This window comes from Parasteatoda tepidariorum, chromosome X2, assembly GCF_043381705.1.
Source record: "Parasteatoda tepidariorum isolate YZ-2023 chromosome X2, CAS_Ptep_4.0, whole genome shotgun sequence".
NCBI lineage: Eukaryota > Metazoa > Arthropoda > Arachnida > Araneae > Theridiidae > Parasteatoda > Parasteatoda tepidariorum.
In genome coordinates, this window is record NC_092215.1 from 2,623,622 (window position 1) to 2,641,798 (window position 18,177).

Genomic DNA, 18,177 nt, shown 5'->3' on the forward strand with positions numbered 1-18,177 from the left:
AGTGTTAATTTGAAGGAAGAGACAAAGATTTTCCATAATAATAATAAATAAATAAATAAATAAATTTAATAAGATATAAATAAATTTTTTTTCAAAAAAGGTTTATTTAGTAGGAAACAAGCTACACCGCAAATTTTGTCTCTATATTTGTTGATTTATTACAAAGCATTAAATAAACATAACGTATATTCTAATATTTGTTCATCTTGTAAGGTTTACTTTTGATACATTTAATTAATAACATAAGTAAAATTTATCATTTTATTAAATTTTTATTTTAATATTGCTGATTGTGGTTATGATTACTTTTGTACAAAATATTAAATCAATACATTTTTCCCAATATTTGTTGATTTACAACAATTCATTAAATAAACATAATTTGTCCCAATATTTGTTCATCTTGTAAAAGTTGGAATAAGTTTGGATGCAGAAATTTTGATGTTCTTAACTGATAATTCATATAATTTTGTCAACTAACACATGATAATATATCTATCTATAATACGATAACCACATAATATAATACAGAGAGGACTTTTAATTCAAATTACTACATAGAACTCAGTCACTATTGGTTGTTTGTGAAGACAGGGAAGTCGAGTAAAGAATAAATTAATCAGAATGGTATGGGGTAAGATACAGTATCAATACTAGTTATTTTTGGGGAGCATTATTCTATATAGGCAAGATCCCCTGTAATAACTTGCACATTATTTGAAATTATATATNAAATACTAAAATATTTGTTAATTTATTTGAAATTGTTTAATATATTTGGTAATAAGAAGATAATAGTATAATAATTAATTTTATAAAAGTGAATAGTTTAATACAATATTTAAACGTAATTTAATATTTTTTTTAAATGCTGATGAATGTACAGTATATTTCCAACATGTTGATTTTATGGAATTAAATAAAAGAAAAATATATGAAATTAGTGATGGAAACATTTTCTTGAATGTAAAACTCTTCAACTTGGAAATCAATAACTTTTGAATAATTATCCCAATAAACTTTTTATTTAGTTTCATATTTTTTTTTTTTTGCGATTTGTTCTGTGGTGGGCTGAATTAATTTAAAAGTATTTTAATTGACTTATTTACTTTTTTGTGCTTGTTTTAAGAATAGATTACTGTAATGCCATATTCATAATATAATGATAATAACAATCTCTACATTAAATTTTTTGAATCTCAATTTTCAGAATTTTATTCCATTATTTTTTAACCATCACATCAGTATGTGTTATTAAAATGGGAACTACATTTTATCATTTTTATGTTACTATTATTATTTTTATTTAAAAAATTACTAACTGAATATGTAAAATATTTAATATTTTAAGTCGACTTTTACTTCAACTGACATTACACCAAAATTACTCTCCTAATTCAAATGTAAGGAAATTTAATTAAAATAATAATAAATAAATAAATAAACGCGAGTATTTCTCAAAATGTTATTTTCCTTCAATGAGAATTTCTCTTTTCTGAAGATAAGGTATATTTAAATATTTGAGCTTTATTTTATCATTTACTCAGTTATTATTAGTGTTATTCTTTCAAAAAATTACCATCTGAGTATCAAAAATATTTAATATTTTAAATCGAATTTCATTTCAGCTTATATTCGAATTTCATTAAACATATAACATATTTCATTAAACATTCAGCAAATTTCATTAAACATTCAGCAAATTTCATTAAACATATTTCCTTAATTCAAACTTAAAGCAATTTAATCTAGGATGAAAAAAAAAACGCAAGCATTTCTTTCACATTTGTTTTCCTTTTATTGAAAATTCATTTTTTCATGAAATTAGGTACAAAATTCATTTTAAAATTTACTGATACGAGGTGTTTTTTCGTTATTTTTGCACTTTTGAGGGGGATTAATTTTCAATGCCAAAAGTTATTGCCATCAGTAACTTTATGGCACCTTCCTTAAAAATGACTGGCACTTTATCAAAAATGAATTATTTTGAACATGATATTTCTCGGAGCTTCTTTCGATTTTTGTTCATTTTGAAGAAATAGTTAATTCGTTCTATTTTTTCTTTCTTCATTTATTTTTTGCTCGATATATTTAAAATCGATGATTTTGCTGTACATTAGTTAAAGTAATATATAAATGTAAACATTTTTAACTATGTAAAATGTGAACATTAATTCATTTCTATTTTTGATTATAAATACTGTCAAGAAATGTTTTTACGCTTGTGATAATTTTAATATTTTATAATTCAACTTTGATAATTAATATATTGCATTGGAATTTTGCCTTTTGCTTATTTAAAAAAAAATCACATAAATTTTGTGATATTAAGATTTTAAGTACATCAGAACTACCAGAATATGTTAAAATTAATCGTGTTTCTGGTTCTATGGGAACACCAAAAAGCACGGTAATTTTTACCGAAGTGCTTTGTTAACGATTTTGGTAAAATCGTTAACAAAGCACGATTAACGATTTACTTTGTTAACTTTGAATATGTTATGTCTAAATCGTTAACTTTGTTAACGATTTTGGTAAAATCGTTAACAAAGTATGCTTTTATTATATGATGAAATTTGATAAATATTGCACAATTTGATAAGCTTATCATGATACTTAAAAGCATGGTATAAAAACCATTTATTCTGTTAAGTTTACTTTTCAGTTTTATATGTTATAAAAAGTTTGTGGTAATGAGAAGTATAATTTTAAGAAAACAGATTTGCCGGTAAACGGTTACTATATGAACGGAATTTTTCAATTGAAAGGTTTAAATACGGTATATTTTCGTATGATCAACCAAAATTATATATATTTTTTTACTTATTTTTTTTTCCAGAAATGTCAGCACCATACGGTGCGATAATTTCACCAAAATTTTTTTTCCATGTATATACTACCAGGAAATATCTTTAGCTTGTAATTTTATATTCCAATATTTTATAATTCAACATTAATTAGCATATTGAATAGGAACTTTTCTTCTTGTTTACATAAAAAAAATTTATATAAATTTTGTGATATCAAGTTTTGAAGCATAAAAACATTTTTGCAAAGGTACATCGATTGTTTATCTGTTTTATTTAATTCGAAATGTAGTTCGAATTAAATAATTTGGTAAAAAATTTAGTTAATAAATTAGAAAAAAAGAATGAGGAGGGCATTGGAAATTCATCGTAGAATTAAAAATGCCTAAACCATTCAGTGTTCTAGCAATTTTGTTTGTAGCATTTACAATTAAGGAAGAAGAAATCAGTTAAATGCTTCATTTTTTGAATGTGATTTAAAATTTTTATAAATGTTCAAGAACTAATTACAATTAATCATAAGATAACTGTTAATACTCGTGTATTGAATAATCAATAAAGCTTCATTATACAAAAATAAGCATGTTCAATGACCGGTGATGTAAAAACTAATTACAATTAATCATAAGATATGTGTTAATACTCGTGTATTGAATAATCAATAAAGCTTCATTATACAAAAATAAGTATGTTCAATGACCGGTGATGTAAAAACTAATTACAATTAATCATAAGATATGTGTTAATACTCGTGTATTGAATAATCAATAAAGCTTCATTATACAAAAATAAGTATGTTCAATGACCGGTGATGTAAAAACTAATTACAATTAATCATAAGATATGTGTTAATACTCGTGTATTGAATAATCAATAAAGCTTCATTATACAAAAATAAGTATGTTCAATGACCGGTGATGTAAAAACTAATTACAATTAATCATAAGATATGTGTTAATACTCGTGTATTGAATAATCAATAAAGCTTCATTATACAAAAATAAGTATGTTCAATGACCGGTGATGTAAAAACTAATTACAATTAATCATAAGATATGTGTTAATACTCGTGTATTGAATAATCAATAAAGCTTCATTATACAAAAATAAGTATGTTCAATGACCGGTGATGTAAAAACTAATTACAATTAATCATAAGATATGTGTTAATACTCGTGTATTGAATAATCAATAAAGCTTCATTATACAAAAATAAGTATGNGCAATTTTGTCTGTAGCATTTACAATTAATGAAGAAGAAATCAGTTAAATGCTTGATTTTTTTAATGTGATTTAAAATTTTTATAAATGTTCAAAAACTAATTACAATTAATCATAAGATAAGTGTTAATACTCGTGTATTGAATAATCAATAAAGCTTCATTATACAAAAATAAGTATGTTCAATGACCGGTGATGTAAAAACTAATTACAATTAATCATAAGATATGTGTTAATACTCGTGTATTGAATAATCAATAAAGCTTCATTATACAAAAATAAGTATGTTCAATGACCGGTGATGTAAAAACTAATTACAATTAATCATAAGATATGTGTTAATACTCGTGTATTGAATAATCAATAAAGCTTCATTATACAAAAATAAGTATGTTCAATGACCGGTGATGTAAAAACTAATTACAATTAATCGTAAGATAAGTGTTAATACTCGTGTATTGAATAATCAATAAAGCTTCATTATACAAAAATAAGTATGTTCATTGACCGGTAATGTTATTTCCATGAGGAACATTTATTTCAATTTTAAATTAATTTTGGGATTTCATTCGACATGACCATAGAAGCTAAAATAAGGATTCTGCTGCTTTTCTATGTCCAGCATATGTATTTATTTAATTAAAATTGTAATAAAATTTATTGCGATAAGCAAAACATCATGAAAATATTTGTGGAACTTAGTTTTTGAATTTAACTTGGTATTTTAGGCATTTTATTTTTGAAATTTAGTTATTTAATTTAAAGCTGAATTTGCGACACACTTTTTCAACCTTTAATGTAAAGCTAAGGTATTTTTAATATGTTCAAATTTGACTTTTTAAATTTTTTGTAGCAACATTAAAAATATGATAATTATGTTTGTAGTTCATGCATTTTTATGCACCCACTCACGTTACTGTATAGTAACAACGGAATAACTAATTCACATCTTTGATTAAAAGCCAAAGCGTAAATATTTAAAAAAACAAAATTTTTACAAAAATTAAATTTTTATGAAAATTAAATAAAAAATTTATTTATATTATTAAAAGAAAACCCTATTAATTTCAGTGATAAGTTATGAAAAAACAAAATTAATAAATAAATAAATTTAGTGGTAGCAAATTTGCCATTAGATTTGGAATATGTTCAACTCGTTTTAGCTATCACTAATGATTCAAATTAAAAAAATATATAAAATTCAGCATTATTTTATTATAGTACTATTAATAAGATATTCTTCCAATACAAATGTTTTGCACCTGTATTTTTCAAATTATTCAAATTCAAATTTTATTTGCAATAAAAGAAAGTTGTCTCAAATTATTGCTTTAAAGCACTTTAAATTAAGGAACTACTGGATTTATTGCATTTCGATTCGGTAGCCAAAAATCTGAGACTTTGGACAATAATTTAATTAAATTTCCTTAAAATAGCAACTTATTTTACTATTATTTTTAAAGTTTTCTCAAGCATTTAATTTGAAAATATTTAAGGCAAGTCGACATGGCATATATCAATACTGTTAAAACTAAAATTTTTCGATGCACCTTTTCTAAGATGCTACCTATGATATTACTTTGAAATTTTTTGGGGATGTTTAAGATTATAGCAGTTGTATGTAGTGATAAGTTAACAGGAATGTTTTCTGAGTTATGAAAGATTGTTGCTCAAAAATGATGAAACCTTTTAAAAAAAAGTAAAAGTTTTCAGCTCATAGTTATTTTTTAAAAAAAAACATTAGATACAACATTAGAAAACATTGTGAAATAAAATGTAAAACAAGATCAATTTTTTGTCTTTAAATTAATTAAGTGTGTCTCTATGACAAACATTTAAATGGAAAAATATGGTATAAGGCAAGTTGAAGTAGGTAAACGTGCAATCTTTACTTATTGTCTCATCAAAATACTTGATCATTTGACCTATTCTATTCAAAGACAATTTTGATCCTCATGAAAACACAGTTTACTCAAAGTAAATACCAACCTCGCTCTAAATTTGAAGCAGCTGAAACGATTTGACCCCTGAATAAATTCAGTCATTTCCTTCTAAATAACGTGAGAAAAAGAATAGCTACATGGTGATGATTTATAAAAATCATTGCATATAAAGTTCAATCGAGAATCGTAATACAATTAAAATTACACACGATGAGAAAAAAAGTGCAGTGAAAACTACCAGAAAATGTTTACCGTGTTACAAAAAGTTCGGTATTTTCTACTGAAGCGCTCAGTTAATAATATTGGTTAAATTAACATTAAAAATAATTAGTAAAGGTTCAAAATTTACTAACCGTAGCAAAACTTGGTAATTTTATCATGATTTCTTAGAGCCTTGCTTAAAATCCATTTATTCGGTAAAATTTACATTTCAGTTTTGTATTTCTTTCTATATGTTTGATAATAAGAACTGTAATTTTAAAAACCGGAATTCCCGGTAAACCATTACCATATGAATGGAAAAATTACTAAATGAATGGTTTATAAATATCATATAGTTTGGTTTCATGACGAAAATTAGGTTTTGTCTTTAACAGAAATGTCATTAACATGCAATATGTTAATTTTACCAGAATTTTTTTCTCCTTGAGTAGTCTTCCATAAGGAGTAATAGAAAAATATATTTTTTTCATCCTTGAAGGATTTTGATTGTTATTTGTTACGCAAAACTAGTAGCCCTATAATAAAAACAATTCCTACCCTTATAAAGTTATGTGAATCACGCATAAAAAGCACCAGAAAAAAAAGAAAGAAAAGAACCTCATAATTTAGTAAATTAATTAAACGATTAATTTCATTTGAACAGAGTCCGAATTTGATGTAATTAAATACAAAGCAAAATAGAAGGATCAATTTGAAGGCTATAGAAGGGAACTATATTATTTTATTGTATATCTCCAGTGCTACTATTATAAATTCTTTAATCTATCAATGAACTTAAGTTTCTCAGCAGTACAAGCCTGTAATAAGGTAAACATTATAATAAATGTGTTTATTTATAATGAATTTTTTTCTTATGTTAAAAATATTTTATATGCTATTCTTAGATCACGTTTTAGATCAGTGTTTGTAATTATTGGAATTTATATAAACTTTAAGGCTTATTAAAGTTCAACTGTGAAAGTCAACTTTCCGTTAGCTTCAAATTAATCCTTGTATGACTTTGAAAACAATTAATACAAGTTATAATAATTAGTTTTTTTTAAAGAAAAATATCTAATTACATTGTTATAAATATTTAATTACATTAAATTAGTGTGCAACGGTTCAAATTGAATCAGTTGTTAAATTCACATACATGCTTAAAATCCTGCTTTTGGGTCCTTTTTCCGGTGCTTTTTTTAGGTTCTTTTTTCCTTCTTTTTTACAGTTTACAAAAAGTTCGCGTGCTTAAGAATAAATGTCATATTACTCATGACAAAAAATTGTAGAATTATTCATATTACTTGGAATTTACAGCGAATTATTAAATCAAAATAAGATCCATTTTTTTGCTATTTAATGAAAAATTGTGAGTTGAAATAAAATCTTAAATCTCGAGGAAAGAAGATACCGAATAACATGATGCAGGTTTTCCTGGTCATTTATACGCCGCTTTTCTATTATAGCTATACATTCATGGATAAAAAAGTTCCGGCAAAATTACCATATTTGTACGGTCCATTCATAAGACATTTCTGGTAAAAGAAACCCTACTGTTGATAATTATATCAAAATATGCGTTTTTTAAAGTAATTATTTGGTAATTTTTTTGTTCATATGGTAAAGGTTTACCGGAATACAATACAAAAATGAGTAACAATACAAAAATGAAAAGTAAATTTAACGGAATGAATGGGTTTTATGCACTGCTCTGAAGTATCACGATAGAAATTAAAAATGGTAATAAGAACTGCAATTTTGAAACGCAGAATTTCCAGTAAACCATACCAGTTACCATATGAACGAAAAAATTACCAAATTAATGGTTTGAATGCCGTATATTTTGGTTTAATTACCAGAATTATGTTTTCTTATACTATAAATGTGTTAACCATACAAGTACGAGGATTTAGCCAGAATTTTTTTCCGTTGTGCACTTTTAAATAAAAACAAATTTTTCTATTCAGCAGGCTTTTAACTGGAGGCTATTATAAAGATGTCAAGCGGTTGTACGTAATTTATAACTAGCTTTCACAATTAGACCCCCTTTTCACTTCTTTTTCAATAAAAATGGGCAGCAGTTTAGACATGAAAACATTTTTCCGTCTGAGTCCCCCCCCCCCATCTTTAATCTGTAACTTTCTTTTAACGGTAAAATTCTAATTAATGTTTTCTTGAAATCTTTCAAATAAGATAGCATTATTATACAACCTGACGAAAGGGGAGTTTGTTTTTTAACATTTCTCATACATTAATACTGATTTGCTATTATTTTTTCGAAATTTTGATTACGGCTAGTGTAGGTAAAGTAGAAATTGTGCTATGAATTAACTGAAACTTCAAGAAAGACGTTATACAATTTGATACACATTTCACTTTAAGTAACATATAATGGATTTAGAATTCTCTAATGTTTCGGAAAAAATGTGTAGCCGTTATACTATAGTGCGTATTTATTATACTGTAAAGTAATAAATTCGCACAATTAATAGAAAAGTAATTGATTTCTTTATTTTTTTTTTGGAATTATTGCATGTAAAATTACAGTATTTTAAAAATTAATGAAATTAGTTCATTACAGTGAGAAAAAAAAAAGATGGTTAAAACTACCAGAATATGGTAAAATTTACCGTGTTTCTGGTTGTTATGGGTGCACCAACAGACACTGTAATTTTTTCCGAAGTGCTTTGGTAATGGTTTTAATAAAATTATCAATAAAATATGGTTTCATATTATTATCATGATACTTTAGAGAATGGCATAAAAACTATTTTTTCGGATAAATTTAATTTTCGGTTTTGTATTTATTACTAAATGTGTGGTAATAAGGACTATAAATTTGGAATTTCTGGTAAACTGTTACCAAAGTTATCTTAGAAAATTATTTGAGAAAGTAAGGAAAAATTATAAGGAAATTCTACACTGAAGGAAAATTGATTTAGTAATTAGTATATATTCCAAGAAGTGATTTTATGGTGCTTTTTTCGGTACTCTAAGTCCAAAACAGTACCAAATGAATGGCTTAAATGCCGTATATTTCGGTTTTATGAAACAGAATGATGGTTTTTACACCAGAAATATCATTACCACACAGTACGATAATTTTACCAGAATATTTTTCGCAGTGTAGATATAATGAACTAAAAGTAGGTAAAAAAAAATTTGAGGGGGAAGATTTCTTATGGGATCGCATTTTCTATTTTGAAGAAGTTCCCCTATTAATTAATATAATAGATGATGAATATATGAAATAATAACATCAATTATTTAAACATTGAGAATTGCAGCTTGTTAGAATAAGAACTAAGTTGCTCAGGTGTTTCTGGTCGTCTTTAGGGTTTTTATTTACTGATCTATTTACTGATTTTATTTACTGATTATTTACTGATATTTTTTGTTCGACATATGATTAATATTTAATTATAATAAACAAAATTAGTCGTCGTTAACAATATTATCATCATCATAGTTTTCCAGGCAGCCTAATGTGGGCCAATGTCTTAATCTGAAGATTTCTCCATAATGACTTCCGATTTATCCTTGATGTCCAATTCTTTTCATTAATTGCGAGAAAATCAGACTCCCGAATCAACCCATTATTCCTCGCTTTCTTGTTCCAGTGGGTCTAAAAAGCAACATCTTTTTTTATTGCATTGTCATCGCTCATTCGAATCACATGGGCCACCCAAATCATTTTATTTATTTTTGTGTATTTAATAATATTAGATTGTTTAGAAATCTTTAACAATAATAAATGATTATTGTTACTCGGGAAGCATATTTACTTTTATATTATAACCGTCTTCGAACAGCCGTCCCAATTTTGGGTTTACGACTACCAACGTTCAACTCCGTAGCCTTGTAATTTTGAACCTAATCCGGAAGACAAGGGAACTCCTGGATCAGTTCCCCCAGAGGTATTGATTTGTTATGGGAACTTGGGGGACTTTGTGACCTCGGCAGATTTAAAGAGCACCAGTCACCATTTTCCTCCCGTTCTCACGAGCTCGAGTCCAACTCCATACTAACCAGGCTATCCCGGCCCTCGACAAGCATGCAGTAAATTTTTTAAAAACTGGAGAAATTTTAAAAATATTGTTCTTATTATAATTTATTTCGTTACTACTTTAAATATTGTACACAGCTGTACGTTGTTGACAGGCCGTTGTTGCATCATAGTTTCTGTATCTTATTTAAATTATTAAAATATTTGATTAAACAAAGTATTTGGTTTTACACAAATATCGATTAATGTTATCATAACTTTCTACCATTTTTAATTTATAATAAGATGCTGCTATTACTCTTATTTTGATGCAGAGACAAACCATGAAAATATTTTTTCATCACGTTTGGTAAATAATTTCTCCTTTTAGTTATCACCTTAGTTTTGAAAAGTCAGATCGGAAGAAAGTTAGGCCTTAACAATATTTTCTTTTTCGTGACCGATATTTTGAGTTTTTTCTTAAAATGAAGAAAATTTTTGGAAACTACTGAAACAAATTTATTATTTCATCTACTCGACACAAATTACAGAGTAAAATAATATATTCTAAAACAGTCCTTCTTCGGTGATATATTTGAGTCACGGTAAAGTACGAACCTAAAAAATAAAATAAAAAGTTTTGCGAATGAAGAATTTTAAGAAATTTGCCGCTGTTTAATGTCGTATAAATTCAATGACATGATCTTACAATTGACATCTTGTATTTTTTTAGATTTCTTATCTTAAGTTAGTAAAGTGGTAAAGGTGAATAAATAATAAAATTCATTATTTAATGATATTGTTGTGTTTTTGAAAAGTGCAAGTATAATCAAAATGGAAAGGAAATCTGCCTGAATTAAATAATTTTAAATGTTTTATTTTAGTTAATATTAATGTCTAAAAAGTAATAATTTATAATTATCAAGTGAACTTTAATTCAAACTAAGTAAAAAAGAAAAAAAAAACTGTTAAAGTAACAAGTATATTTTAAATATTTTTTAGAATAAAAATTAAATTTTCATTACTTAAATGGAACTTGATCTTTATTTTATAAATTATATTTTGAAAAATAATATTAAATTTCAGCTGAGAAGCAATTATAGTAATTCGGAAATGTTATAAATACAATAAAAGAAATAAAATTTCACAGGTATTTACTTTTAAATGTGTTAAAACATTAGTTTCTTATAAATGTACAAGAATTAGCTGAAGTTATCTAAGAAAGTAAGGAAAAATTGTAAGGAAATTCTACACTTAAAGAAAATTAATCTAGTATTCCAAGAAGTGATTTTACGATGCTTTTTGGGTACTCTTTCCACCGGTGCTTTTTTTTTCAGATCTCTTTCAACTTTTCAATAAAAAACATAGTAGCGTTCTCTGCAACGTTATTAATAGATTGGGACAAATAATATTGTTTGGGATACCCTTTCAACGTTGAATTTGTCAACATTAAGTCCAAAACAGTACATTTTTCTATGAATCTTTACTGTCCGTTATTTACTACCGTTAATTTTGAGTTGATCAGTTGTTAAAATTATAAAATATCCCTTTTGGTATTGGTATCAGCAATTACCATTGCATAAAATAAAATTGTTTTGGATACTCTTTCAACGTTTAATTTGTCAACAGTCCAAAACTGAACTGTATCATACCCCCCGAAAAAACAGAATCATAAAGTTTTGCATATAAAGAATTTTTAAAATACTACGGCTGTTTAATGTCATATGAATTAATGACATACTTGGAGCTGTATAATACTTGGGTCGAGGTGTTATTAAAATTATAAATTATCCTTTTGATATTGGTATCAGCAATTTATCCAGTCTTAGAAACGTATTTATCAAGCTCAGACGAGAAGTGATTTTATTTGAAATATCATTATAGAAAGAAATGTATTTTGCCGACAAAGTATTTTCTCTTGATTTACGGTAAAACGAATTTAATTCAGTACCTAGAGAAGAATATAAAGTATATTTTCACCCAACTGAAATAAAGATTAAATTTTCGGCGGTGGAAAAAATAAAGACTTAATCCATATCATCAAAAAAAAGAAAAGAAAATCACCTTAAAACTGAAAATCCTAAACTTAAAGTATCGTTACTTGTGCGTCTCTCTGAAGCATTTCTGTTAGAAAAGTCTCGTGAGGTACTGTCCGCCATCCAAAAGAAATTGGACCGGGCCTGGCATTTATGGGCATTTTATGGCGTGTCAGAAAGGCTTTATGGTAGTGTAATGTTCCTTCTTTGCTTTTGCGACCCCCCATCTTTCCTATTCGTGGGGTACATTCCTCCAGTCTTTCTACTGGGGGTTAAGTTTGTGGACATATTAAAGCTTTATATAATGGCCAAAAGCTGAACAACGATAATATGTGCTTAATGCGCAAACTTATACATTTACTGAAAAAAAAAACGAACTCTTTTTCGACTTTCGAAAAAACAGTTCTCATTTGAAAGTCAGCAGATAAGTTCTGGGTGGCATTTTTATTTTTAAGAAAGACTTTTTTTTCGTAAACTCATCACTTATGATTTATGAAACGGAGTTCGTATTTTGATCTGTTTCGTTTCTTCAAAAGGGAGGAAAACACAATGATAACGCGTTAATTTTTTTTTTATTTCCTTAAATTTTATACTATATCAACTTTAGACAAATATAATTTAATTACAAATAACTACTTCGTTACAATAGCATCTGATAAGCGACGCTACTATGCTCTTATTATTTTAGATTTTTTGGATATTGAGGCACAGTAGTTTTTTTTAAAAAAAATCGCAATAATAATGATTAATTAAATTAAACAATAATTCTTATCTCATTTTTCCCAAGGCTTTTTACACGGTGTTCCTTAATCATCTCCCTTGATGACTTTCAGGATCCTAATAAAAAAAGAAATCTGAAAAATATCTACATTAAGGGTCAAAATTAACTGCTATCGAAATCTGATGAATTGCCTCACTACTGTGGAAGGCGAGATTAAAAGCATCAAAATGATCAGATGACACTTGAATGTGCCTCGGCAATTGGCTTTAGATATGGATTCAGTGCTTTCTGTAACCTTATCAATCAAATATATTTTGTTGTCATTAATCCAGCCTTCTTCTACAGAAACTTTGATATGCTTTTGTTTCTTTCTTCGCCCCCCCGTTAAATATTAAGCTGCGTCTCATAATTTGTATACTTTTTTGTCTTCATTTTTGACTAGGGCTCTAAAATACAGATTAAGGGAGATGCTTGCATTATCGTTGAAAACGATAATCTGAGCATAATGCACTAACTGATACGATAGCTGGAAAAAAGAACTATTTTCGAAAAAGGAAAAAAGCAGTTATCATTTGAGAGCTAGTTGAAATTTCAGAATGGAATTTTATGAAGAGGAGCTTTTTATTTTGAAATTTTTTTGCTTTTTCTGGAAGTGCTGAAGTTCAGTTAATCTTTCGTAGTGGTAGAATATTTTATGATTTAGTTTACAATTATTAACTTAATAAATTAATTTATTCGATTTAATTAATTTAATGAACTTGATTTATTCGACTTGTTGATTAAATAAATTTGTCTTTACGATAACAGAATTTAAAAATTTTTAAAAGTAGCACCTTTGTCCTTGAAATGTCATCCTAGAGGAAAAAACTTAAAAGGAAGTTGGAAAAGAGATTTCTTGCGTAATGTCGGCGCTAGGCGGAGATGATATTATGAGTATTTTTATAAATTTTGGATGCATCAGTGATTCAGCTTTACTATATCTGTTCTGATGAATTTACAAAAATTTCGGGGACAAAATCTGTTGCAAAGTTAACACTGTTTAAAGTTAAGCTTCGCTTGCTAATTTAATTTACAATGACCCCCTTTTTACTTCAATTTTTAATTTAAACTTTATAGTTTAACCTAAACTATAAAGTTCAGTAAAAGTTTAACTATAGTTTAAACTTTTACTAAACTTTAGATTAGAATACTTTTGCATACCATTGCGGAACTTAGCATAGCATGCTCGCGCGAACCCTTACTGAACTCAGTTTAGCATGCTTGCCTTTCCTGAACTTAGTTTAGCATGTTTGTGTAAAATTGTCATCCAAAAATGGAAGATGGTTAAAGAGTTGGTTTTTTACCTGGTTTAATGAGCATCGTGAATTTTCTCTATTTTTTAACTATCGCTTTAACGATACTTATTCTGACGTTAACACCATGTGAATATCAAGAATGAGATATTTATCAACAATGAAAATATCACGATGATAATTAACCATATCAATTATCGAATAGAGTTATATATCATTAAATAGGTTAGAGAGTTATTATTCGTTATAATTTTCATAAATGATAATAAGCGAGAACGACAATATCGTTGTCAGAATACAATAATAAGATTGTGCTAACTACCAAAAGCGTTAGAAATAGTAAAACATTATCGCGATAATTTTTCATAACGATATTATCACCAGTCACACCATTCTTACATTTTGAGAATTACTGATTATTTAAAGTTTTGGGTAGCAAAATTGTTAAAGAAGATGTTTATAAAAGTATTTTTATGTATTTTTATAAACATTCACTAGAAAATATGATCCAAAGAGAATTAGTAAATTGGAAAAATTTCGTGATTTACAGTGAAATATTAGTATTTTCTTACGCAACACAGCGATGCTTAATTTCCGACATCGTCATGCTCTTGATGCTAGTATATCTTATGGGTATTTTGAACAGATTTTAAATCTAGCTTAAACTTAAAAACTAGTCATAACTTTTTAATGATTATGCTAATTATAGCTTACAATCAGAATCTATTGTTATAACATACCGAAACAAATTGATATTGATTAGTATTTTAAACAAATTCATTTAGATGATAAGCTCATTTATAATATTCAAGAAAATAAATCTTTTATTAAATTTAGGAAAATCCTTCAGAATTAATTAATAAGAACTTTTTTAAATGTTCGGAAGTTCTCTAATTGCATTTCAGTTTTTTCAAACTACTTATTGAGTCCAAAAATAATTATTTGCTCTTCTCCGATATCAATAGCGTAATTCCAGCGACCCTCATTATTTTTCACTGCACCTCTGACTGTTTTGCTCTGACACCTCTGATTGTATTATATACTAAAGGGCATGATGATACCTAAAACAACACATTTTTTACTAGTTTAAAACTACTTTAATATGTGTTACTCCAGCTACCCATATTATTTTCACTACACCTCTGACTGTAGTTTGCTCTGATACCTCTGATTGTATTATATACTAAAGGGCATGATGATACCTAAAACAACACAGTTTTTACTAGCTTAAAATTACCTTAATATGTGTAACTCCAGCTACCCATTATTTTCGCTACACCTCTGACTGTAGTTTGCTCTGACACCTCTGATTGTATTATATACTAAAGGGCATGATGAAACCTAAAACAACACAGTTTTTACCAGCTTAAAATTACTTTAATATGTACAATTGCTCTCTCGATTTTGGAATAGGATTGCGTACTAAAAAGTTATTTACAAAATATATCCCAGATAGCAGGCAAAACATTGTCATTTTCATTTTTATTTGGTTAGCATAAAATTCTTGACTAAATAATCCTATTTTAAACTTAGTAGAAATATTAATATTCAAAGATTGTTTCCTTAAAGATTGAATAAAAACATGAAAAAAATCTTCATTATTTTATCTTTTGCTGAAACCTAATTTTTGTCTCTTTTTTTCTTCATTTTAGCTTAGTTCTAGCTCCAAATGCAAAATTTTATTTATGTTAAAAACTTAATGATCATACCAACCTTCCCTTTCAAAGTGTTAAGGAAAGTATTTAAAAGCCTGCTCAAATAAACCTTGTTTCAGTGATTTCTGTAAATTGTAAATAAAATCTCGAGAAGGTGAAAGTTTCTACTGTTTACGAATGCTTTCTACTCCTGATGTGCGAATTATGATTCATCTTCGATTACAAAAGATTTTTCAAGCCTTGTTTTGTAAAGGCAAATTCAGTCTCAATATAATAAGGTTGTTTATGCAAGCTTTATACGAACTTCGTAGTGCGTAAACTAGCATAGTTAAATTTAACATTATTTCAAGCTTGTATAGTTTATTTGTTAATCATTTATAGACCTTGTTGGGCTTTGGGATAAAGGTTGTAGCTGACACTAAAACAAACCCTACTCTACTATTTGGGATATAAATTGCTAATCTGCCAATTTACATGACTTCCATCTATCATTTTAATGGTATAATAAACCTTTTATCTGTATCACACATGATTTTAATTAAATTACTTTTCTATTGTAGATATTGAGTGCCAACTTGAAGACATCAGATTATAAGGTAAATATGAATTATTTACTCCTATTTTTATTAAATTTTTCATTATGTGTTAAGTTAATTATTTTGCATTAATTATGTACTATGAACGACTCGACTTTTATGATTGTTACAGAATTATGTGTTTAATATCAAGCACTTGACTAACGGCTTATTCTAAATCTATAAAAATGATGGCTTATTCTATATCTATAAAAATAATGTATTTAAAGTAAAATGCAGAAATATTTAAATATTAGTGTTATATTTCAATAAATAAAAGAGTAAACTTGCTTTTAAAAACATTCATCAAGCAAAAATATTTATGAGAGATTGTATGGAAAATACAGTAAGAATAGCAGTATAGATGTGAAAAATGCAAATGACTAACTAAGAACTCCTTTCACCGACCATTTTGTTTACCTAAAGCTGATTGAGAAGGTGCTCATATCAAGAACATAACAGAATCTTACATAGGATATTCAATGGCATATTTTGTTAACTTTGTTTCACCTTTCAAATTTTGCCATGAATTTGAACTTTATATTGCATTAACTTTTCTTAACTTGTTTTACCATATGCTGTTCCATTAGAATAGAAGTATTCTTCTCAAAATATGCATACCACATTTGAAAAAGATTAGAAATATAAATGAAATATAATATGCTTTTATATGGTAAGCAATGTTCTTAAATGTTGTAAGAAGTATTAAATTCTAGTTATTATTTTACTCAAACACATCTTTAGAAAATGATGATCTGTTTTAACTGAAATGTTATGTAAACATTGTACAAGCCATTAAGACTTACATCAATACTTGTAAAAGGTCCGAAGGATTTTTGGGAGATATGGGAGCACACGATGTAATCTCTTTTTAAAGAGTGTCAATAAGTTAAATTTGATTTTTGAAGAAGAATTACACGATTCTATATTTCAATTTTGGGCTGTCAGAAATTGAGGCTGTTAGCAAAATGTCTGCTTCCTACGGTTGTAACTTGAGTTCTTAGTCTCACATTCAATTGAAAGTATAATTAATTTATATTCAATAGTTGAATACAATTTCCTTTTCTTAATGAAAATGGATTGAATTTCTTTTAATTTATTAATTCTTAAAGAAACTTTGACTTTTCAAATTATAAAATTATCATTGGCTGCACTACATTATACAGAAGTTTATAATGTACACTATAAAGCTGTGCTGTTATGTTATAGGTTTGCTAATAAATTTTATCTTAATATGTTTTATTTACAGATAAAAATGAGTAGAAAATGAACAGTTTTAAAATAAATTTCGAAGATTATTTTTCATATATTATTTAGATAGTAATGATATAAAAGAAATATTTACTTTTATAATTCATTTGCTCAAACTAACCAATTTAAAGACTGCTTAAAATATAAATATTTAGATTTGATATTCACACACATAGTCAGTTTTTAAAAATATAAATTTCCGCATAATGGTTCGTATTGTATTAATTCAACGATAAAGTTACTGTATAGAATGGTAACCTTAAGTGAGATGGACACCACAAAATTACTATATAAAATGGTATTTACTAACTCATTGTACTGCTTGAATTAATTTTTAAATGCAGCTCATACTTGATCGCTAAAGATTTATAGTATAATTTTTAAATACTTTGTTTTCTTAAGCATATTTCATGGAAATAAAATTGTTTCTCAGGCTTGACTTACAAATTATAGATTTTGTTTATCAACTTCGATTTTTTTTTAAATTCAA

General features: G+C 26.7%; 1 protein-coding gene and 1 long non-coding RNA gene across 10 annotated transcripts in view; one reads left to right on the forward strand and one right to left on the reverse strand.

The window, feature by feature from the left end:
- Positions 1-18,177, reverse strand: part of LOC107447498 (homeotic protein antennapedia) — a 212,723-nt gene that overhangs the window by 188,567 nt on the left and 5,979 nt on the right. The gene's annotated exons all lie outside the window — the stretch shown is intronic.
- Positions 1-18,177, forward strand: part of LOC107447499 (uncharacterized) — a 167,899-nt gene that overhangs the window by 117,327 nt on the left and 32,395 nt on the right. For all 8 annotated transcript variants that reach the window (XR_006224764.2, XR_006224762.2, XR_006224760.2 and 5 more), the window contains one exon: positions 16,422-16,457. This is a non-coding gene — a long non-coding RNA (uncharacterized lncRNA). The remainder of the gene's footprint in view (positions 1-16,421; positions 16,458-18,177) is intronic.